Genomic DNA, 26,057 nt, shown 5'->3' on the forward strand with positions numbered 1-26,057 from the left:
GCACTTCTTATAGAATTCTGCAGTGAATCCATCTGGGCATGGGCTCTTCTGTGTAGGTTAGGACTTAATTACGTTTTCAATTTCATTAATAGAGATTGGGTTACTCATCAGTTTTACATTTTCTTGACCTAGCTTTGGTACTTCATATGTTTCTAGGAATCTGTCTGCTTCTTCTGTGTTATCAAACCTTTGAGAGTAGAGGTTTTCAAAATAGGTATTAATGATCTTCAGAGATAGCTTAGACTTACAGACTCAAGCAAATTATATATATACTGCATGCTTTCTTTGTCCATTACTTATTTCACCTAGCACCATATTTGGAGATCTTTCTGTTTAGTACATAACAAATCTCAGTTTTAAAATACCTGTGTTGTAGTATATGAATTTATCAAAATTTAACCAGTCCACTATGGATACTCATTTTGTTTCTAATTGTTTGCTGTCATGATAGGCTGAATAAAAGATGACCTCTTGAACCTGTGACTATGTTGCTTTACACAGTAAAAAGGGTTTTGTGGTTAAAGATAGTCAGAGGGGAGATTAGCCTGTATCATGGAGGTGGACCCAATGTAATCAATCACAGTGGTCTTTCTACAAGGAAAGCAGAGAACCAGAATGCTAAATCCTTTTAAATTTTTACCATTTTGCTAGTAAAAACAGAAACCCTAATTTCTTTGAACAACTTAATTATTATTAAATTTTCCTCACATATACGACAGACACCCTTAGCATCTCCTTCAGAGTTAGGGCTAGGTAGCTCCATTCTACATTGTTGACTTGCCTGTCCTATGACCTTACACAGAGTGGATTCTCTGCAGAGAAAAGGAAATAATACATTAAGCATCTGTGTGCAATAGTGAGTGGATAAGAAATATAAACACATTGTGCCTATATTTATATCGAATTGTTTATGAAAATGTGATATTTGCCTTGCACTAAAATATCCTGATCATAATCATTAAGGAAGACTAAAAAAATGGCTGCTTGTCAATATCCTAATCATTTCTGATGTTGAATCACTGTTATAAGACACAGTCAACAGACTCAAGCCATGTGTGTGGCCCACCCTTCCACCACACCCCTGGTAGCTATTGAGTTGTTTTGTTTTTTTAACCCCACTAAGGTCAGTATCATTCAGGCTTTTTGGAAACAGCCACTCTTAACCATTATTTGCACATGAGATTAAACCTGTTTGTTCGACCATATGGAAGGACTAACACCTGTACCCAAACTAACCTGTTTTCCCAATGAAAAATGACCCATAAATAGAAATCTCTATTCCTGTCCCTTAGCTTGGTGGTTGAGTGTTACCTGATTCCTTGTTTATTTATGTGTTGGCATTGCCAATGTTATTGTTTTCTTTTGAGGAATTTAAACACCAGGTAAAGAAACATCTTTTACCTTAACATTGGAAACTTGAATTCATTGCCTTTTGTTGGTTGTTTGATTTTAAACAGATATGTTAATAGTGCTAATTAGATTTATACTGGTTAATGCCTTGAAGTTTTGGCTAACATGTTTAATATATAATGCTTAATTTCAGTATGAACCAGAATTAGAGTATGTATTTGGAATTTTAATTTTTTTGTTTTTAAAATTTATTTTATTTTGTACCAAAATTTAACTCAGGACCTTGTTTGTACTTGCCAGGTAGGCACTGTGCGGCTGAGCTATATCCCTAACCCTGGAATTTTTTTTAGGAGAAAAAGAAAAAAAAAAAAAGCAGAAAAAGGATACAAGTTATACAGAATTTCAGAAAAAAAAATAAACAGTAGGAAATCACTGGTTAATGGATTACGTATTGTCATCTTAGAAATATTTGTTCAAGTTACAAAATTAAAGCATATAAAGTGGACATTCAAACAATGAGTCTGCAAACAGTTCTGTTCAATGATCCAACAAAACTCAGTAATATCATTGTCTATCTTCTACACTTAAATATACATGCAGTTATATCATTTAGAGCACTTTCTTTTCTTCTCTTTTGTACAATGACTATTACACATTTTGGGTTTTATTACTCCCACAGTTCTTATTACTTTTTTGGAAGAGAGTAAAACCACATGTGACATAACAGAACAGAGTCGGTGAAATCAAAAGGGTGGACATAATAGATAATGTAAAAACATAATACAAGGTGATCAACAATGGTTACCATAATGCCTCCCACTATCTCAAATAGAATTACCTATATCATCAGTTATAATAAAATTGAACAAAACAGTAAAGAACGAAACCAACAAAACAAAGACATGGGAGACATTACAGGTCTTCAAAAGTAGATAATAGTCAACCAGAATGGGCGTCATAATGAATCCCACTATCTTTACAGCTGTTGCCTAAACTTTTGAACCTGGTATTATCAAGCAAAACAGAATAGAGGAACATCAGTCAAAACAAGATGGTGAGGGCAATACAGGATTTCAATTAAGTTAATAGGAAATCAAAGTGGGTTACTATAATATATCCTGCTATTTTTTAATTTATTTTTCCCTTAAAAGGATAAAAATAAAAAAGTAAATAATAAAGTGGAGATTGAGATAAAAGAGGGCATAACAACAAAACAGTGCAGATCAAAGCATAACCATTTAAGCAAAATAGTGTTTCAGCACAAGATAATCCCGACATAAAAGTAGTTACCATATTGTCTCTTTCCTTGAAATCTTTGAGTATAACTTCGTATACTGTAGCATCAAATATATCAAAACAATGTAAAACCATTCAAGAGAATGACAGTATTACCAACTCTGGAATTTTTAAATACTTCTAAAAACCTACAAAATTTAGTAAGTTATGTATCATGGAAGTACAAAACAAAACAATCTATTGACAACAAGCCCAATCGTAATAATCCTGAGAAGGGAACAGGATACAAACAGCTGAGGCCTTAAAAGGGAGTCATGTGACCTTGCCCCTTTAGATAATTCCAAAGGTACACAGATGATTCTCTACCCTTTTCTGATTATGAATCAACTTTTTTTTTGAGATAGCATGTTGCCCAAGCTGGCCTTCAACTTGGGGGCTCAAGCAATCCTACCTCTTCAGCTTTGTGTGTAGCTGGGACTATGGGTATGCACAACTGCACCTGGATTTTGCAACCACATTTTGATTATTACTCATTCTACATGATACCTACCCTTAGTCCTTTAGTGGTCTGCCAGAAGAAGCATATGTTGTGAAACTGACAACTGTTGCAAGGTCTGGTGCTCTGTGAACTTCCTTTCCTGTTGGATATTGGGTGGTAACGTGATTACAGTAATTTCAGCATGAGTCAATCTGGCTCGCCACAGCTGTTTCTACTAAGCTCTCCTCTGATAATAGTTGTTAATACCATTACTTCCAACTGGCATTTGGGTGTGTTAATTTTAGATTAAAAACATTAATTTACAACATTGTGGCAATGCCACTGCACAATCAAGAAAGGGGCAAAGGTGGACATGGGAAGCAATGAAGCCTGGATTGCTGTGTACTAGCTGTAGGGTTTGAGACTAAAGACTAAATGAGACAGTATGTACAAGGTGCTTACTCTTGGGCCTGGCTTGTGATGACTGTACTACTTAAAAAAGAATAAAAAGAAGCAGCAATGAAGCAAGACCTGGAAGGAGGCAAATATAATGTAAATTCAGACTGATCACCAAATGAAAGGAGGTCTGAGAACCATAGGTTGTTTATGGATGGAACATGTAGATTTCTAGATTCTTCAAGTATTTTCTGTCATTTAACTTACCAGTAGAACTGTTATTTCTGAATTCCTTAAATATTCATTACATTAGGGACCCCACCAAAAAACCCCCAATAGATAGCAGCATTTTTTCAGTGAATCATTTGGGAAGTAATAGAGTTCATTTTCTAAATTCGAATTACTTTTTCTTCTTTTTCCAAGGTTGCATCTTGTCTCAGTCTTATCAGGTGGTAATTTCTACTCCTACCTTTGGCTGGATTGTAAACTATGAGGCCACAAGCTGGCCTTGGCTATTCACACTGTATTACCGCATGTTCATTGTGTGCAAACACGTGGTGGGAACTCAAGTATTAATTAAATAGAAGATCTGAAAAATATAGGCAGTGTTGAAAGAGGATAGAGAAAATTTCACAGTGAAAGGAAACCTTGGCTCAAGGGAGGGTCTGTTCTGGGGAAGATACTATAGGGCCTCTTGGCTGCTAGGAAAGCACCCTATAGCTGAGCTCCTCTTCCCAGCTCCCCAAAGCAATGTGTCCAACCATATTTTCATTATGAAGAAGAAAAATTAAATTCTCTCTAACAAAAGAAATTAAATGCTGAGAAATAATTTGTTTGGGGGTGGGTCAGGTATAGCTGAGTTTTGAAGACTCAAGTTTCCTTCCATCCCTCCATTCTGAAAGATAAATTTTATCCTCATATTCCCCAAGTGGATATTTCAAGCCAATCAAATTGACAATCAATACTAGCCACATGAGGCTCCTAAAGTAGGACTCAGTGGGTTCTGCAAATCAAGAAATCATAGATGAGATTAAAATACAAGCAAAGACAGTTTTAATTGGATGCAGAATAGATTTGCAAATCAGGAAACACAGGTTCAGACAGTAAATGAATATTTCATGGAGGAAAAGTGGAGTTGGGCATGGGCAGCTTAGTGTTTTGCCATGGGGCAATTTGGGGGAATAAGTGGGGTTGAGGGAATAAGCAGTGTTGGGGCAACTCTTTGTGTGGAAACTGGTAAAAATTAGGGTGGTTATAAGTTTTGCTAAACCCATCAGGGTCAAAAGACAAAACAGATCAGGCTGGTATTTCTCAAATCTTACCGGATTTGTAATACAGTGTCACTTGGGGATGATAAACATTTCTAGAAATGCATAGTGATGATTGCACAATGATATTCATATATTTAAAGCCACTGAACTGAACACTTAAAAACGGTTAAAAGGTAATATGCTATATATTTTGATATGATAAAAATGTGTCAACTTGAGAAGTTTAGAAGTTTAACTAAGAGACTCAGCAGGGAGTCAGGTTTTGTTCTTTGTAAATATCCCCATTCTGTGCAAGAGAAAGGCAAGGAGATTTTGTCAGTGCTACACTGTCTTTGGAGTGGTTGTGGCCTGCCTATGCTATAAGGGAGGAAAAGCGGCTTGCTCTTCTCTCCCTTTTGCTCTGGCTAGTTTTGCTGGCTGCTGCTTTGAAGTGTTGACCTGGTGCCAACCCACCCTGCATTGGAGCCAACTGATTATGGACTGAAACCTCCACAAACAGTGAGCTAAATAAACCTTTCTTTCATTTTGTGTATTGGGTGTTTTGTCCCAGAAATGAAAGAAAAGTAACTAAAACAGGTAATACATTACATATTTTGATATGATAAAAAAGTTTTAAAAATTTTATCATTTCAACATCTCTAAATATGAAGTCCTTTATATGTATTTCATATCCTTAAAACCTTGCGGAGAGACTATTTCTAGGTCACAGAGGAGGAAACAGGCTCAGAGAAGCTAGCTGTTTATCAGAAGTGTTACTGCTAGTATTTAGGCCTTTGTGATGGGAAATTGTGTAGTCTTGTTTCACTCCCTTCTACAGGGTTGGAAAAAACTTCAGAGTATTGTCTCAGAAATAAGTGATAGAATTAAAGTTGTAACAGTAAAAACAAAAATACATACAATATCTCAACAGAGATCAGCTAATGATGCTTGGGGCTCTTTAAGTCTATTTGTAATTGAAGGTAAATCTTATGAAAGGGAAGAAATTTCTAGCACTGAAGATAACATAGAAGTCATGAGAATTACCTAAATTCAAATCTTAGTCCACTGAACCCTAAGGGTCAGCTACTGTTTGTTGAACATTCAGTAGAAGTTGATTTCTAATATAATTGGCCTGGGAGAGCTTTAATGTCATAGAAACAAAAACTCGGAAATACCTTCTGGAGGTAAGGATGTTCTTTGAATCTTTCCTGACCCATTTAAGAGGGCCTTTTGAAGGAAGGAAAGACTCATTTATCTTTAAATCATATGGAATGTTGAAGACTAGCCAGTCTTCATTAGAAAAGAGTAATTCTTTGTAGGATATAAAAAATTTGAAGCAAAGCAAAAGAGTACAAACCCATATGACCATAATAACTTTAAGGGAGTTTTCCCACTGAATTTGGTTATTTTTTTGGTGCATTTTTGACTTGAATTTTGAACCAAATTCAACGATAAAGCCAGATGATTTTATATGTATAACTGTTGTCTCTCTTGGGAGAGCTTGTTCATGCTGGGAAATTCTGTAATAAAAAAATTACTGCAACTTTGTGATGAGTTAAGGACATAGATTTTGCAGTTATATTCAGTATTCTTTCGGTTTAAAGGACATACACCGTGGGGCAGAATTTGGACATGGGAGATAACTACTGCCTCTTGTACTCTATGAGACTGTGCTTTTGGTTAGTTTATTTTTTTAACCCATGTTTGTTTTATCCCCTTGCGAAGAGGCTTTGTCAGACATAAAATGAATTCCACACTATAGTGAAGAAACATAATATACAGAAGAAATCAGCAATTGGCCTGTACATTTTGTCTTTTCTGGATTTGGAATATAGGTCAACTCTTGTAACTTCTGGCCTTTGAGTTCCAGAATTGTGAAAATATAATAGTTCAATTTTATAAGTTAGATGTAACTTTGGATTAAATGTTTCCTTAAAGCCTTTTAAAAATAAGTTATCCAAGTGAATTCATATTGTTTATTACAATTCACAGGATTTTTAAATAGGTAATATAAGGAAGCTTTTTTTCTTTTTACTGAATAACATTTTTCTTGTTTAAAACATTCCTGAAGCTCTACCTTCTGGAGTAGTTCTAATAAGAAGCGAAAACACTCTTGAGTGATTGTTTTTGGCAGAAGGTCACATAAACATTTCTGCTTCTCTATGATTTATGGGTAATGTTGACAAACTGTTAAAAACAATGCTCATAAATAGAGAATGTGTCAAGAGTTTGGACTCTGCTGTGACTGCTATTAACTTGGAAAGAGCCCTGAGATCCCGATATCTCATTAGCAGCAATGATTGGTTTTGTAGCTTCTTTGCCAGGACTCAAATCTTTTAGTAGACTAAAACTTTGTGAATTTTACTGAGGTTTTTTTTTTTTTTGTTTTTTTTCATTTTTATCGGTACTGGGGATCGAACTCACGACTGCCTGCTTGCAAGGCAGGTGCTTATGCCGCTGAGCTAAATCCCCAGACCCACTTTGTGAATTTTAAAAAAGAGGCTGAATAAGGGTTTATATCTATCTAAACATTGGCTTCCAATACATTTTTTAAAGCCTCTTTTTATTTTAAAATAAATTTGGGGAACACATATATGAGTACATGCCTATTCTTTTGAGGGGCTTTAGACATTCTAGATTGATGGTACCACATACTAATTTTGCTAGTCTTCTAATTACTTCATTAGTCAGAGAATATTTGTGTCCCCTCCTCTGTTTTGATTTTGACCGCTGTTGGTCTTTTGTACAATTTTATGTTTACTTATTTATTTTAGTCTATTTAAAAATTTTTTTTTTGTCTTTTTGTGGCAGAGTCTCGCTATGCAGTTCAGGCTGGCCTTGAGCTCACTTTGTAGCCCAGGCTGGTCTTGAACTTGCAACGATCCTCCTTGCCTTAGCCTTCCAAGTGCTGGGATTATAGGTGTGTGTCACCAAGCCTGGCCTACTCTTATTTATTTATTTCTAATTGTTTTTTGTTTTTTGGGACAGAGTCTTGCTATGTAGTTCACGCTGGCCTTGAACATACTATATACGCTACAGGCTGGTCTCAAACCACAGGGATCCTCCTTCCCAAGCCTTCCAAGTGCTGGAACCACAGGCGTGTGCTACCATGCCTGATCCTTATGCATAATTTTAGAGTTGATTTATCAGGTTTCACAAAACTTGGTAAGATTTCCACTGAGATTAGACAAGTCATTCTGAGGAGAGCTTTATGATATTGAATCTTTCAATCTGTGAATCTCACTTATTTCTCCACTTGTTATGTTTTTGATATATTCCAAAATTCTTACATACTTTGCGTATTTTTTGACAGATTCTGTGGATCAATTCAAGCTATAAGGCTATAAAAGAACTTTGAAAGTATGAGGAATTGCAGTTCAGGAGACATAGATTCACAGAGCACAGAAGGACTCTTCTCAAGGAGGCAGGGAGAGTGAATTTACATAGTAGACTAGCATTGTTCATTTATTGTAAACTACCTCCTGACATACAAAATGTTGAGAGAGGTTCAGGCTACATGACTGGTGGAAAACTAAGAATGCATATACTTAAGAAGAATATTCCCAAAGCAGGCACCTAATAACCTCTTGTATATTTTGGATACAACATAATGACCTGATTGTTTCAGGTTTCTGTAGTCAAAAGTTACACTTCTAGGCAGCAGTTTGACATTTCTACAGTGGCCTTTCAACTCTACTTTGAAATGTTCACTCAGTGTTGCTTTCATTATAATTTTTCTTTTATTTTCATGGTTCATTGCATTTTAATGCTATTGTAAATTATATAATTTAAAAATTTTAATGTTGTTAGGTATGCAACTAAATTCTTCATGCTTTACTTCATGCAAAATTCTGTAAATTTTGTTTCTTCACTGATGTTTTCACTTTTCCTGTTAGCACCTCCAGTGACTGTCTTTGTTTTTCTGACTTCAGAGAATGTATTTCATTCAGAGAATGTATTAATGACTTCAGTATTAAGAGTGAGTGCTTTTACTTGTAGTAGTTCTCCATTACTAGACTAAGGAATTTCCCTGCTATTTATGATTTATATAGACATTTTTAACTCATAAAGTAGGTTTTGAAGTTTATCAAACACTTATGTTTTAGTCATTCTTTTTTCATCTGCTAATGTTAGTTAATTGCTTTTTCATCTGAAAATCCTGAGATAAAATTTATACTAGTACAACGCTGACTTTAGTTTGCAAGCACCTTTTAAAACGTTTAAAATTTGCGTAGAGTAGAATTTACTTTGTGGAATATAGCACTATGAGTTTTGACAAATGCAGTCATATCATATAACCATTACCACAGTGAAGACACAGAACAATTTAGTCATTGCCAAAACTGCCTTGTGTTACTGCTTTGTAGTGAATCCCTCCACCGTTAACCCCTGGCAACTGTGTTTTTTTAGGATTTCTTTTTTCAGAATATCAAGTAAGTGAAATGATTCAGGTCATAACCTTTGAGTCTGGTGAGTTGGCCATGGTACAATGCATTTGGGATTTATTCATGTTGTTTTATTGATATGTCATCCTTTGTCTTTCTTTAGTTTTTTGAGACAGGATCTCACTGTGTATGTGTAATCCAGGCTGGCCTTGAACTCATGGCAATCCTTCTTCCTTACTCTCCAGAGTGCTGGAGTTAGAAGTGTGCACCGCATGCCCAGCACTTCGTTCCTTTTTTTTTTTTTTTTTTTTTTTGTGGTACTGGGGATTGAACTCATGACCTCACACTTACCAGGCAGGTGCTTATGCCACTGAGCTAAATCCCTAGCCCCATTCCTATTTTTTAAATAAGTAGTAATCCATTGTATGGATGCTGTTTTTTAAAAATCAGTTCATTATTAGGAGAACATAATATATTTCCATTGGGTAAATTATGAGTAATTTGTTACAAGCACTCACATACCAGTTTTAACACAAGCATAGATTTTCATTCAGTTGGGCAAATATCTAGGGGTAAGATTGCTTGCTCACATTGTTGGGGTGTGTTTGACTTTATAAAAAACTGTTGAATTGTCTTGCAACATGGTTACCTCATTTCAGTTTCTTTAGCAGATGGGGAGTATTCAAGCTACTCATTTCTTTTTGAAATTAGTCTTTCAAGGAGCTGATGCATTTTTATCTAATTTGTAATGTTTATAATCATAATTTGTTTTTCAGTGTGCTTCTTAGACATCTAGTATCTATTAGGTCTTTGATTCCCATAATAATAATTTATGTGCTTTGTGGCTCTGGCTCTATTCTCTCCATCAACCTGGTTAGATATTTATCAATTCCATTGACTTTTTGGTTTATTTGGTTGTTTTTCTACTTAAGTAGATACTTAGCTTATTCATTTGATACTTTTCTCCTTTACAATATAAGAACAGGGTGCTGTAAATTTCTCTCTAAGCATAGGTTTTGATGGGTTTATCTCATGTTTATTGCTTCAAAACATTTTCTAATTTTCTTTAAGACACCCTCATTGACTACTTGTGGGTCATTTTAAAATATGATGCCTAATTTCCACATGTTAGAGGATGTCCCAGCATGTTGTATTGATTTCTAGTTTAATTCTGTGATCAGAAAGCATAATTCATCTGATTTCAATTCTTTAACTTTAGGGTTCATTAATGATCTAGTACAGTTGTGCTGAACATGTGGTGCATGTGTTTTTCGTTTAGGACAAAAGATGTTACTGTATGAGTTGTTGTTTCTAAACTAAAACATCAGGACTTCCAGGAAGATGGCAGAATGGTGAGCAGCGGCAAACCAGTGTTTCTGAGACTGGGAGTCCAGATGATAGAGAAGAGCCATTTGGGGAGGAAAAGGAGGGAAGGTAGATTCTGGTGTCCCAGAAAAGTTCTGAAGGGAGAATTTGAGTCCATAGGGAAAGTGAGGTGATGGAACTCAATACAGAAGAGGGAGGTGGCAAACTGTGCTTTCTTCCTGACTCCCTGCTCATAGCATGAAAAAGGAGACTTGCATCTACAGAGTTGCAGTAACAGCAGAGTACCACAGAAACCTCTACAGAGAAATGCAGCAGAGGAGCAGGGCAGTGGATGCTGTGAATTTCAGTGATTGCTGAGTGACTCCAGTCCAGATGGCCCCCAGGAGATGGTGATTGGGCGCCATCTTGGGGTGGGGCCAACTGAATGCAGTTTAATCAGCACCTCATCCTATTCCTACTGCAGGGTTTCTGGACTCATCCAGCATGGGTCTGGGCTCTGTCTGCCTCTTTTGTCTACCAGTGGCAGCAGAGACCTCACACCTCACATGCGCATTACCACAAAACTATAGACCATAGAAGATAAGCTCAGGATTGGGCTGGGGATTTAGCTCAGCGGCATAAGCGCCTGCCTTAAGCAAGTAGTCAAGAGTTTAATCCCTGGTACCGATAAAAAGACAAAAAAAAAAAAAAAAAAAAAAAAAAAGGAGCTAGCCTCAGGCTTGAAATTAGAAGTCTCACTATTGGTGATCAGGTAGTCTAGTTTCTTCATAAGTGTGAAGATTTTTTTTAACTTGGTCTGTTTTTGTTTCTTCCTACTTTATTTTCCAGTTGTCTTCACCAGTCACCAAAAGCTTAGGTAATCTTCCTGTCTTTCAATTTTGCCTATACTCTCTTTCTGTTCTTCTATTTCTGTATTCCCCCCTTATTCTTTTTAAATTTTCTCCCCAGGGGGTAAAATTGCTCAATTAAGAGAATACTCACTGTATATAATTTTCTGATTTTAGATTTTGTTATATAGTTATAAATCTTGTGCACACAATTGAAGGTGGCACATTAGTAGTTTCTACAGTCAATTGTCATTTTCCAAGCTGTGCTCAATCCTGTTATTACTGATTATATTATTTTAGCCAAGGTGACATAGATGTTCTAATCAGTTGTTCTTCCTTGTGTGCTAAAACTGAGATTGTCTGAGGGTCATACACAATATTACAGTCCAGTACCGAAGAACTAGGAACTGGGACAAACAGGCAGCATCTTCTCATCCTTAACAGATTGAAGAGACAGAATCTTGCAACAGATTCAAAAGCCAAAAACCAGCCAACTTGGAAGTTATTTCTGAAAATTAGTCATTTCCCAAGGAGTTCTGATAATAATAATAAAGCTGAAACCATAAGGAATTTACAAATTTCAACTCAGAAAATAAATTTTTAAAAATAGAAATTGAGAAGACAAGGAAGAAGATGCAACACTATCACCTCGGGCTCACCGCAGGCAAACCTAGGGGTCACAGAAGTGGAACAAATCAAAAGCCACCCACCTGAACTCTCTGAAGGGGAAACAGTGGAAGTAACAAAGCAAATGAATGAAGCTCTAGAAATAAATCAGAAATAATTTCTCAGAGGTGTTGGCCATAATAAGGTCTAAAGAGGTATTGACCATAATAAAGAACATGGTTAGTGAATCTAGAGTAGATAGAGATTTAGAAAATAAAAGAACTTAGGAAAATTCCATGACCAACTCACAGAATTAGAGAAAACAATCCTAAAATTTATTTGGGATTAGAAGAAACCTAGAATTGCAAAAGCAATTCTGAGCAACAAAGGCAAGGAGATGGGCATCACAGTCCCTGATTTGAAATTATAATTCAAAGCTACTGTGATTAAAAACAGAATGGTCCTGGCAGAAAAACAGACCTGAGGATCAATGGAACATATTAGAAGATGCAGAATCAGCTCTAAACATACTTAGTCACCTTATATTTGACAAAGGGGTCCAACATCTTCATTGTAAGAAAGATAGCATTTTTAATAAGTGGTGCTGGGGAAATTGACTTTCACATGCTAAAGACTAGACCTAAACCCATATATCTCACAATGCACTAAACTAAAATAAACATAGATCAGAGATCTAAATGTTAAAAACACTAAATTTGTTACAAGATAGAATAGGTAGGACCCTTTAAGACATAGGTACAGGCTAACACTTTTATGGCCAAAACCCCAGTCATGCAGAAAATACTACAAAAAATCAATACCTAGAATGTCATATTAAAAAGTTTTTGCACAGCAAAAGAAATCCCTAATAGAGTGAAGAGACAAATCACAGAATGGTAAAATAATTTTTTCCAACTATTCCTCAGACAAAATACTAACATGTAGAATAAACAAGACACACACCAAAATCAGCCCCTTAAATTTAAATCAAAAAATGGTAGCTGAAATGAATGGACACTTCTCAGATGAAGTACAAATAGCAATTAAATATATGAAAAAAATGTTCAACATCATTGGTCATTCAAGAGATGCAAATTAAAAGAACACTGTGAGTACAACTCCAGAAAGAATGGCCGTTATCAGAAACCAACCAGTAACAAATGCTGGCAAGGCTATAGGGGGCAAGGAATCCTTCTCCACTGTTTGTGAGAGTTTACATTGGTGCAACTGTCGATGTCCGCTCCCGGCCGGCAGGAAGGACACACGACAAAGTCTGGTAGTGGACAACCTTTTCTTTTTATTTTCCTTCTCCGTACAGCCTGCCCTGGGTTCTCCCAGCTGAAGCCTCCTCTGGTCCGCTCCCCGCGGCTCCTTTTGTGCTTCAGTCTGCCCCAAAGCCTCTACCGGTCCGCTCTCCGCGGCTCCTTTTGGGCTTCTACTTCCGGGCTTCTATCTGGCTTCTTCTTCCGCCCAGGGGTGGCACCGGTATATATACGGGTACAGTGTCCAATCATGTTAAAGTAAGCAAGGCAAGCTGATTGGCTAACATCATCAGTTGCCAGGCAGACTATATTGTTGAGCGGGTTGCTTACGCGGTAAGCAGGAAACTAACGTGCTCGATGGGAGGGGCAATCTACCTCAGGCTTCACTCTTTACTACAGGCCTCACGTCCGCCAAGTGAGGCGACCGGGCTCGGGGCTGTGGCTCCCAACATCTCCCCCTTTTTTATTTTTTATGAATGTGCGCATCGTAGCCCTTTCTGGACTGGGTGCAGAGGCTTATGCCCTATGCGTAGGCCCACCGTAGGTCCTTGGCTTAGACCCTGGTCGGCCGTCCCATGGTCCGCCAAGGCCCTGAGGCCCTCGTCCTTTTTCTAGGGCCAGGCACAAACTGGACGGAACCTGGATGCACACAAGCTTGCACTCATTTCCTCTCCGTAAAGAAATCCCCTCGGAGAGAAATTTAGACCTGGGCAGCATCTAACAGTCCAGCGGCTTACGTGCAGGATGGGGTAGGGCCTGGCTTAGGTCGAGTCGTGCTGGGGAGGCACGCTCTTACCCGTCATTGACTCACCTACCCTGCTATATCATAATTTTTTAGAGGAGGAGTGTGGGAAGCTCACCGTCCCTAGACTCGGTCGTAGGCTAGGCGAGCGAGCCATGCATATGCCTGAGGATCTTCTTGTCCATTTCGGGCTACCGCTATTTCTATTCATCTTATTGGTTGGTCTGTGATGGATCTCCAGTAGGGCAGGTCTGATCTTCAGTCGAGGGCTTTGTTGCCCGTGTCAATCTCTCCGGTATCCACAGTGGTTCTCGTCCCGGTTCCTGTGGGAAAACACAAACCGCGCCTCGGTTCCAGCTGACCACTGGATCCGGGCCCATCCATTGTCCTGTCATAGATAACCGCGCCTTTGGAGGTAGGCCTTGGCTTACTCCCCCTTTTTGTTTTTTATTTTTTATTTTTTATTTTTATCTTTTTCGTTTTTTTTTTTTTTTTTTTTTTTTTTTTTTTTTATTGGTACCAGGGATCGAAAATCCCCAGCCCCCGTTTATGCCGCTGAGCTAAATCTCTAGCCCCCGTTTCCTCGACCGGCGTTTTTCTCAGCCTGCTCTGCAGAGAACTCTGCGTACCAGGCTCGCCAATCCAGGTAACTGCCCGAGGGCAGACACGCCTTTGTCAGCTGAATCCAGTCCGCGGGGGCGAGGGGCCCAGAAGACAGATTCTCCAGCATGGCAATGGTGTAAGGCGCAGTCGGCCCAAAGGTTGTAACTGCATTTTTAAGTTCTCTAATCTGCTTTATCTCAAAAGGCTCCCATACATTGTGTCCCTGGCCCATAGCTACTTGTACAGGAAATATCCCGTAGGGGCCACTATCTATCCCAGGTGGATGTACCTCATGAGACAAGCGTCCCCCCTGCCAAAGCCGCCTGTAAAAATACCGACCCGCCGGCGGCGGAGCATAAGACAGCGGCCGTGATTGGGCGGAAAATGGGGGCCCGTGCATCACTTCCTGTTCTGGCGAAAGGGGAGAGAGCTCCCAGGCGGCCGCCTCGTGGCGAGGAATCGCCTCCGGAAACGGCCCCCAAGGTAAAGAACCCTGCGACTCCTTATCGAGCGACTTAGGCTCCTGACAGCTGGTCTCTTTGGCCTCCCTGCCATTCAACTTTCCCTCGTCCTCGGAGTCAGACGACTCCGAGGCTAGAGCCCCGTCCTTCTCCTTAGCATCCTTGTTCCCCTTGACGGACCCCTCTCGGGAGCTCCCTGACTGGGCCTGCTCAGATACCCTGCGTACTTTTGTAAGCTCTTGAGAGCTTTCTCCACAACCACCCTCGCTCTTAGTGTTGCTACCTAACATGTTTCCCATCTTTTAATATGTTACTCACCGCGTGAGGCCCAAGGAATCCGCCACTTACGCGTGAGCCTGAGGGGAGTCTAAAAGCCCTGTAGGTGCGCGCCACCCAGAGCCCAGGCTTATCCCCAACTCACCTGTCTCGCAGCTCTGTACTGGAGCGTTGTCCACTTCCACGTCGCGGGGGTGATCAGTCCCCGGGCGGGCCTCCAAATGTCGATGTCCGCTCCCGGCCGGCAGGAAGGACACACGACAAAGTCTGGTAGTGGACAACCTTTTCTTTTTATTTTCCTTCTCCGTACAGCCTGCCCTGGGTTCTCCCAGCTGAAGCCTCCTCTGGTCCGCTCCCCGCGGCTCCTTTTGTGCTTCAGTCTGCCCCAAAGCCTCTACCGGTCCGCTCTCCGCGGCTCCTTTTGGGCTTCTACTTCCGGGCTTCTATCTGGCTTCTTCTTCCGCCCAGGGGTGGCACCGGTATATATACGGGTACAGTGTCCAATCATGTTAAAGTAAGCAAGGCAAGCTGATTGGCTAACATCATCAGTTGCCAGGCAGACTATATTGTTGAGCGGGTTGCTTACGCGGTAAGCAGGAAACTAACGTGCTCGATGGGAGGGGCAATCTACCTCAGGCTTCACTCTTTACTACAGGCCTCACGTCCGCCAAGTGAGGCGACCGGGCTCGGGGCTGTGGCTCCCAACATGCAACCACTGTGAAAATCAGTGTGGAGATTCCTTACAAACTAAAACCACAGATTCTGTTTGACCCAGGTATTCTCCTTCTTAATATCTTCCCCAGAGTTAAAAGCATCATAGCACAGTGATATATGAGCACCCATGTTTATCGTAGCACAGTTTGTTATATATCTTGGAAGCAGCCTAAATGCACATCAATAGATGATACAGAAGATGTGTATTTTTTATACAATGGAGTACTACTTTCCCATAAGGAAGGATAAATTTCAGACATTTCTAGGAAAGTGGATGTACCTGGAGGCTCTACTCTTTTTTTTTTTTCTTGTTTTTATCGGTACCAGGGATCGAACTCAGGACTGCCTTGCTTGCAAGGCAGGCGCTTATGCCGCTGAGCTAAATCCCCAGCCCTGGAGACTCTACGCTTAAGTGAGATAAATTGAACACAATATTTAAATATGACATTGTTTCTCTGGTGTGAGAAACCAAAAGCGTATAGAAGTACCAAAGTATATAATGGATATTGGGAAATAGGAAAAAAGTTCAAAGAAGGGGAATAAGGGAATAAGGAGGGTAAAAAGAAGAGAAAAGAAGATTAAGACTTGGGATATAGCTCACTGGCACAGCATCTGCCTGAAAAGTGTGAGGTCGTGAGTTCAATTCCTGGTGAAAAAAAAATAGAAGGAAAAAATGGAAACAAAGCTTTTGTAAGTAAGGAAGAGAAAACAGGGTTGAGGGGAAAAGGAGAGAAATGGAAAAACAGAACCAAGATATGCACAGGTACAGATTTCCTATGATGAATGTGATCATTGTGTTTATCTAAACTGTACCAATAAAAGTAATTAAGAGAGACTGTACCAATAAAAGTAATTAAGAGTTTGGGACCCTCTAGGCTTCTGAGTGCAGTGAAGTGGCTAAGTGGGTCTGAGGCATCTACATCCGCCTCACCATTCAGGCTGCGCTTGGAGAACTGTGGTGTTTCCAGCAAGCATGCAGGCGCACACTGTCCCCGGAGCCCAGCTTATTTGGGAGTCTTGCACTGTCTGGGTGCAGAGTAAGGGCTGGGTGGATCTGGGACGCCTGCATCCACCTCCCTGGGTATCTGGAAGACTGTGGATTTCTCAGCAAGCAGGTGAGCATCACCAGTTCCAGAGGCCCTGCGGCCTGCAGTAAGTGCCCAGTGAACTCTGCCCCAAAACCAGACTGTTTGGGACCCTCGAGCCTTCCAGGTGGAGGGAAGTGGCTAAGTGGGTCTGAGGCGCCTACATCCGCCTCCCCATTCTGGCTGTGCTTGGAGAACTGTGGAGTTTCCAGCAAGCAGGAGGGTGCACAGTGTCCCTGGAGCCCAGCTTATCTGGAATTACGGAGTTTTAAACAGGCAGAAGAGGGCCACTGGATCTAGAAGCCCACCGGCCTGGGGGAACTGGGTGCCAGAGTCCCAGGAGCTGCGAACATAGAAGTGGATTTCCAACAGACCCTGAGGAAGCTTTCGAATAACACTTTAAACACAGAAATATAGGAAAATGACAAAATGAAACACCAAATTACAACCTCAAATCTCTAGCCCATCTCAAGAAACCCTAGGAGCGATGTATATAGAAGAAAATATATGCCATACACCTCAAATATCGGACATAATAGCTACTGAAATAAACAAGCAACTCCAGGAAGCTTTAAAGGAATTCAAACTGGAAATAATCTCCCAGGTAAAAGAAGAAATGATAAAAGAAATGAAAGAGATTCTGAATATATCTAAAGAAAACACAGTTAAAAAATTGGAGGAACTAAACAAAAAGGTAGAATCCCTAGATGAGAATATAAGAAACAAACAGAATACATAAAGCAGGTGCACAGAGATATACAGGAAATCAAAAACTCCATTGAAAGCTGTAAAAACTGCCTCAATGAAAGTGAAGATAGATTTTCAGACCTTGAAGACAGGATTGCAGCTAGTGAACAGGAAAGGAAAGATCTTTTAAAAATAACAAGGAATCAGAAAATAACAATTCAACAACTGCAAGATGATGCAAAGAAAAATAACATAAGATTGATAGGGATTAATGAAAAAGAAGGGGACAACATAAAGGAGGTCAAGAGGATATTTAGAGAAGTAATTTCCCAAGCATGAGCTCAGTAACTGACATCAGGTTTAGTGAAGCCTATAGAACTCCAAATAGTCATAACCAAAATAAAACTACACCCAGACATATAATAATCACCATCCCAGAAATCCAACACAAGAATAGAATATTAAAAGCTGTCAGAGAGAAAAGACAGATCACTTATAAAGGAAAACCTATCAGAATCACAGCAGACTTCTCAGCACAAACAATAAAGTCAAGAAGAGCATGGAGTGAAGTATTCCAGATCCTAAAGCAAAACAATTTCCAACCTAGACTGATGTACCCTGAAAAACTATCATTCAAAATTGATGGTGAAACACGATACTTCCATGACAAAGAACAGCTGAAGAACTTCATGAACACCAAGCCAACCATGCAAAAAATATTGACAGTTTAGATACACAAAGGAAAAAAACCACTAAGCAAAGCAGATAATTAAACAGAACAGAAAGATAAAGATGCAACAGCAGAGAGATAACATGTCAACAATAAACCAGCATATAACAGTTATAACCATTAATATAAATGGTCTCAATGCACCAATCAAAACAAACAGACTAGCAGAATGGATCAAGAAACAAAATCCAACCATACGCTGTTTACAGGAAACCCATCTAACCCAGAAGGATACTCACAGACTGAAAGTCAAAGGATGGAAAACAATACTTCATGCAACAGGAATAAAAAAAAAAAGCAGGAGTAGCCATTCTGTTTGCAGACAATGTGAACTTTAAACCAACAATGACCATAAAGGACAAAGAAGATCACTACATACTCGTTAGGGGAAAACTCCAAGAGGAAGAGGTAACTATCTAAATATATATGCAACAAACTCCAGAGCACCCAGTTATATAAAACAACTATTAACAGAAATGAAAACTCAAATTATCGACTTCCGGGAGAACATGGTGGACAGATAGCAGCAGCTACGGAGGCTCTCTGAAACACCCACCTTAGAATTCAGGAATGGTGCGGAGTAAGGAATCATAAGCAAGTGGAGATATGCGCTGCTGACTCAAGAACGAACTGGGCTGAGAGAAACCAACTGGGAATGCAATCTTGGTGCGATAACAGGAACGGATAAAGCCTCAGAGTGAAAGATGGAGCCCGCGCCATTGGAAGCCGCGATTTGGGTTTCCTGCCGCGCGGCGGCTGGGTCTACATCAGCTCGGCAGGGAGAGAGACGCGTGGAAGCTCTGAGAACGGGAATCGGTGAACGGAGTTGAAAACAGGATGGGCGGGGAGCCGTGCATCCACCTCTGGTGAGTGAGGGAAAACTGGAACTCTCCCACGGTCCAGGAGACCAACAGAGAACATTCTGGGACTGGGCAGACGTGCGGGAGTGGGGCGCTGCAGGGACTTCAGCCACGTATCCCCCTCTCAAATGGGATTGGTGAGAAGTGCCTAGCCTATGTGACACTGCTGGCGGAGACCCAGTAGGCTAACACAACCCAGATCCCAGAGCCTGAGGGTGACCTGGAGGGGCAGGCCCCGTGTAGGGTGCCTGGTCTGGAATTTCCTGGTGTGCTGTGGTGGGCAGGAACACCTAGCCAGCGCAATTCGATCAGGCTGTGGCTGACAGGGAGGGAAGCTGGGCCTTCTATATAAGCCTGCATATATAAGGAACAAAGAATATGGGAAGAGGCAGCAACAAGAAAGGCTCCTCGGTCCCCAATCCTGAGAAACAGGCAATAGCGGACACTGCACCAATAGACATAAAGCACCATCTAGAGAGCCTCATAGATCAGTTCAGGAATGAAGTTATTAATGACCTGAAGCTAGAAATAAGCAGAATAGTTAGAGAAATGCTAAGCACCACCCAAGAAAAAACAGATGGTGGAATGGAAGAACAGAAAAAGAGGAGAGAATTGTTTGATGGAGAAAATAGAGAAAGCATGGAATACGTGAAGCAGGTTCAAAGAGATTACCAGGAAACTAAAAACTCTATCGAAAACTGGCATAACAGCTTGAAAGAAACTAAGGACAGACTATCTGAACTGGAGAGTAGATTTGTAATATGGGAGAATGAAATGAAAAACTTCTTAAAAGTAACAAAGAAACAAACAGCAATAATACAAAGACTAGAAGATGATAAGAGGATCCATAACTTAAGAATTAAGAACATAAAAGAAGAAGTAGGGACACAAACAAATGAGCTACAAAAGCTACTCACAGAAATAATTCAGGAGGATTTTCCTAATTTAGCAAAAGGTAAAGATACTCAGATGTATGAGGCATACAGGACCCCAGCCACCTACAACCCAAACAGAGCAACACCCAGGCATATAATAATAAAAATTCCAGAAATTCAATACAAGAACAGAATATTAAAAGCTGTCAGAGACAAGAAACAGACCACTTACAAGGGGACACCCATCAGAATTACAACAGATTTCTCTGCACAAAGCATCAAATCATGAAGACAGTGGGGGGAAATAATTCAAGCTTTGAAAGATAATAATCTCCAGCCAAGATTGATATATCCTGCACAACTATCCCTGGAAATTGATGGAAAAACAAGGTGCTTCCAGGATAAAGAGGAACTAGGGGAATTTGCAACCACCAATTCAACTCTACAGAGAATACTGCAGGATATTCTAAAAAAGAAAAATACAAAGAATCCAGAAATAGTGGCAGAGAGGCCACAATGAATGGAGCAGAAAACAAAATGAAGAAGACAAACTGACAACTAATGACAGAAAAGGAGCTCAACAGAAAAGAGGCAGAGAAGATTGGATGATAGGAACAACTATTTGACCTATTAAGACCTATGACGTCTTAATAGGTAATGCTGATTTAGTATCATCTTGTTTTGAAGTCTCATCAAGCTTTTGTTCTTCTGTCTCCATTTGTCTAAACAGGTTGTTTCTTATATTATGTACGATAGTATAAGCAAAAACTTTTAAAGACAAGGAGATTATACAGAAACCATTGTTCATTTTCTGTTAGTTGATTCTAAATACCCTGTAATGCTGTCATTCTCTTAAATGGTTTTACATTGTTTTGATATATTTGATGCTACAGTATACGAAGTTATACTCAAAGATTTCAAGGAAAGAGACAATATGGTAACTACTTTTATGTCAGGATTATCTTGTGGTTAAACACTATTCTGCTTAAATGGTTATGTTTTGATCTGCGCTGTTTTGCTGTTATGCCCTCTTTTATCTCAATCTCCACTTAATTATTTACTTTTTTATTTTTATCCTTTTAATTAAAGGAAAAATAAATAAAAAATAGCAGGATATATTATAGTAACCCACTTTGACTTTCCATTATCTTGATTTAAAGTCCTGTATTACTCTCACCATCTTGTTTTTGACTGATGTCCCCTATTCTGTTTGGCTTGATAGTACCAGGTTTGAAAGTTTAGGCAACAGCTGTGCAGATAGTGAGATTCATTATGATGCCCATTCTCAATGACTTTTATCTACTTTTGAAGACCTATAATGTCTCCAATGTTTTGGTTTTGTCAGTTTTGTTCTTTACTGTTTTGTTCAATTTTATTGTGACTGATGATATAGGCAATTCTATTAGAGATAGCGGGAGGCATTATGGTACCCATTATTGATCACCTTGTATTATGCTTTTACATTATCTATTATGTCCACCTTTTTGATTTGATTGACTCTGTTCTGTTAGGTCACATTTAGTTCTACTCCCTTCCAAAAAAGTAATAAGAACTGGGGGAGCAACAAACCCAAAATGTGTAATTGTCATTGTACAAAAGAGAGGAAAAGAAAGTGCTCTAAACAATATAACTGCATGTATATTTAAGTGTATAGGATAGAAAATGATACCACTGAGTTTTGTTGGATCATTGAACAGAACTGTTTGCAGTCTCACTGTTGCAAGGTCCACTTTACAAGCTTTGGTTTTGTGGCTTGAACGATTATTTCTGGGATGACGGTGTATAGTCCATTAACTGGTGATTTCCTACTGTTTATTTTTTTCTGTAAATCTGTATGACTTGTACCCTTTCTCTGCTTTTTTTTTCTCCTTGAATAAAATTTAAAAAAAAAGAACTTGTAAAAAAAAAAAGAAAACTCAAATTATCAGTAACACAATTGTAACAGGATACCTTAACATGCCATTGACACCAAGGGACAAAATCAACCAGACAGAAAATGAGCAAAGAAATAACAGAACTGAATCACACCTGTGAACAAATGGACTTGATTAGACCTATACAGAATGTTCCACCCAAAAACATCAGAATGCACACTCTTCTCAGCAGTACATGGCTCATTCTCTAAAATAGACCATATATTAGCTCACAGAACATATTTAAACAAATGCAAGAGTTGAAATCATCCCTTGCATGTTATCGGATCATAGCGCTCTGAAATTAGAAAATAATGATAAAAGATACCGCAAAAATCCCACAAACACATGGAAACTGAATAACACAGTCTTGAGTAATCAGTGGGTCACAGAAGAAATTAAAGAAGAAATTAAACAATACCTACAAGAAAATGAAAATCCAGATACAACTTACTGGAATCTGTGGGATGCAATGAAAGCCATCCTCAGAGGAAAATTTATTGCACTGAGTTCCCACATCAGGAAAACAGAACGAATACAAATAAATAACTTGATGCTACACCTCAAACAGCTAGAAAAGGAAGAGCAAGTCAAGCCCAAAGTCAAAAGAAGAGAGGAAATTATAAAAATCAGAGCAGAAATCAATGCAATAGAGACTAAGAAAACAATCCAAAGAATCAACGAATCAAAGAGTTGGTACTGTGAAAGAATAAATAAAATCAATAAGCCCCTAGCCAGCCTTATTAAAAAAAAGGGAAGAAAAAGCTCAAATTCATGCAATAAGAAATGAAAAAGGAGAAATCACTACAGACCCAATAGAAATACAGAGGATCATCAACACCTATTTCAAAAACCTCTACTCTCAAAGGTTTGATAACACAGAAGAAATAGACAGATTCCTAGAAACATATGAAGTACTAAAGCTAAAGCAAGAGGATATAAAACTGCTGAATAACCCCATCTCTATTAATGAAACTGAAAATGTAATTAAGTCCTTACCTACAAAGAAGAGCCCAGGCCCAGATGGATTCACTGCAGAATTCTACAAGAAATACAAAGAAGACCTAATGCTGACACTCCTCAAACTCTTCAATCAAATTGAAAGGGAAGCAATCCTTTCTAAGTCATTCCTGGAAGCAAATAGTACTCTAGTACCAAAACCTGAGAAATACCCAACTATAAAAGAGAACTATAGACCAATCTCCCTAATGAACACAGAAGCAAAAATCCTCAGTAAAATATTGGCAAATAGGATGCAGCAAATCATCAAGAAGATTATATACCATGACCAAGTGGGATTCGTCCTAGGAATGCAGGGATGGTTCAACATATGTAAATCAATAAATGTAATCCACCATATCAATAAAGCCAAAAGTGAGAATCACATGATTATTTCTATAGATGCAGAAAAAGCTTTCGATAAGGTCCAACATTTATTTATGATAAGAACTTTACAGAAAATTGGAATAGATGGTCTTTACCTCAATATAATAAAGGCCATTTATGACAAACCAACAGCCAGCATCATACTAAATGGCCAAAAATTGAAAGCCTTTACTGTAAAATCAGGCAGAAGACAAGGATGTCCTTTATCACCACTCCTATTTAATATAGTACTGGAAATACTAGCCAGAGCAATTAGACAAGAGAGAAAAATAAAAGGGGTAACGATAGGAAAAGAAGAAGTTAAATTATCATTGTTTGCAGATGACATGATACTCTACATAGAAGACCCCCTAAACTCCATTGAAAGACTCTTAGATGTAATAAATAAATTCAGCAATGTGGCTGGATACAAAATCAATATGCAGAAATCAATAGCATTCCTATACACTAACAACAAAAATCACAGAGAGGGAAATAAGAGAAAACATACTCTTCACACGAGCAAGCAAAAAATTGAAATATTTAGGAATTACTCTTATGAAAGAAGTGAAAGACCTATACAGGGAAAATTATAATACACTGAAAAAAGAAATTGAAGATGATCTCAGAAAATGGAAAGACATCCCTTGCTCATGGATAGGAAGAACAAACATTGTGAAAATGGCCATTCTCCCAAAACTGTTATACAGATTTGATGCAATCCCAATAAAAATACCATCAACATACCTTATAGATCTAGAGAAATCACTCCTAAATTTCATCTGGAACCAGAAGAGGGCTAGAATCGCAAAGGCAATTCTAAGCAGCAAAGGCAAGGCAGGAGGCATCACAATCCCTGACTTGAAGTTAAACTACAAACCAACAGTAGTATAATCAACATGGTACTGGAATCAAAACAGAGCCGAAGATCAATGGAATAGATTAGAAGATACAACCACAACTACAAACACGCTAAACCACCTTATCTTTGATAAAGGAGCCAAGCAGGTTCACTGGAAGAATGACAGTCTCTTTAATAAATGGTGTTGGAAAAACTGGCTCTCGATTTGCCAAAAACTTAAGCTAGACCCATGCCTATCACCATGTACTGAATTAAAATCTAAATGGATCAAAGATCTGAATATTAATACAGAAATACTAAATCTTTCGGAAGACAAATTAGGTAGAAACCTTGAAGACATAGGGGTAGGTAGAGAATTCATGAGCAGGACTCAAACTGCACGGGAAATACTTCCCAGAATCAATAACTGGGATCACCTCTTATTAAAAAGTTTCTGCATGTCAAAAGAAGTCTCCAGCATAGCGAAAAGAAAACCCACAAACTGGGAAAAGATCTTAGTGAACTCCCCAACTCAGACAAGGGACTTTTGTCTAAAACATATAAAGAATTAAAAAAAAACTCAGACCCTTAAAATTCAAAGACCCAATCCAAAAATGGGCATCTGAGTTGAATGCGTACTTCTCAGATGAAGAAATACAAATGGCAAATAAATACATGAAAAAATGTTCATCATCACTGGTCATTAGAGAAATGCAGATTAAAACCACACTGAGATTGCATCTCACTTCTGAAAGAATGGCCAGGATCAAGAAAACCAACAACAACAAATCCTGGAGAGGCTGTGGGGAAAAAGGAACTCTCCTACACTGTTGATGGGAGTGTAGACTGGTACAACCTTTGTGGAGGTCAGTCTGGAGGTTTCTCAAAAAGCTGGGATTGGAAGTCCCATTTGTTCCAGCTATTCCACTTTTAGGCATATTCCCAGAAGAACTGAAAGCATCAAAACACAGTGATATATGTGCACCTATGTTTATAGCAGCACAATTTGTAATCGCCAGATCTTGGAAACAACCCAAGTGTCCATCAACTGAGGAATGGATAAAAAAGTTGTGGTATTTCTATACAATGGAGTATTACTCAGCTATAAAGAAGGATCACATTGAGATATTAATCAATAAATGGGCGCAGCTTGAGACCATACTCATAAGTGAAATAAATCAATTTCGCATGTGTGAATACCAAATAGTTTCCCTAATATAAGTAATGATTCAAATATATAAAAGTATGTGGTAATCATGATTCCTCATTATGCAGCCTTGAAGCTTTATAAAGTTTTCACTCATTAATTGGAATGGCTTTATTCTGGGCTGCTTGAGATTATTGCCTGTAATTAAATGAACAGCTATTTTGAAGAAAATAAGTTATCATAATAGCTAGTGCTGATTTACTATCATCTTGTTTTGAAGCCCCACCAAACTATGGCTCTTCTGTCTCCATTGGTTTTATCATGATGTATCTTGCTGGATTTTATTATATGTGATAGTATAAACAAAATTGTTATAGGCAAAGAGATAATATAGAAACCATTGTTCATTTTCTGTTAGCTGGTTCTAAATACCCTACAATGCTTTTATCCATTTGAATGGTTTTACACTGACTGGATATATTTGAAGCTATAGTATATGAAGTTATATTCAAATATTTCAAGGAAAAAGACACTATGGTCACTATTATTAAGTCGGGTTATTTGGTAGTGAAGCACTAGGTTGATGAAACTGTCAGGCTTTGATCTGTATTGTTATGTTGTTATGTCCTCTTTTATCTCAAT

At 38.7% G+C, this 26,057-nt stretch overlaps 1 protein-coding gene and 1 long non-coding RNA gene across 2 annotated transcripts in view; one reads left to right on the top strand and one right to left on the bottom strand.

Annotated features, from left to right (window-relative positions):
- Fank1 (fibronectin type III and ankyrin repeat domains 1) overlaps nt 1-26,057 on the top strand; it is a 159,462-nt gene that overhangs the window by 11,089 nt on the left and 122,316 nt on the right. The gene's annotated exons all lie outside the window — the stretch shown is intronic.
- LOC134475237 (uncharacterized) lies at nt 13,132-16,073 on the bottom strand. The gene is made up of 2 exons (XR_010046276.1): nt 15,344-16,073; nt 13,132-14,181 (listed from the first exon to the last, which is right to left on the bottom strand). It is a non-coding gene; the product is annotated as an uncharacterized LOC134475237 (long non-coding RNA).

Source organism: Cavia porcellus, unplaced genomic scaffold (genome assembly GCF_034190915.1).
Source record: "Cavia porcellus strain 051 isolate PalLab524CR breed Dunkin Hartley unplaced genomic scaffold, mCavPor4.1 scaffold_2, whole genome shotgun sequence".
In the NCBI taxonomy this organism is placed as follows: Eukaryota; Metazoa; Chordata; class Mammalia; order Rodentia; family Caviidae; genus Cavia; species Cavia porcellus.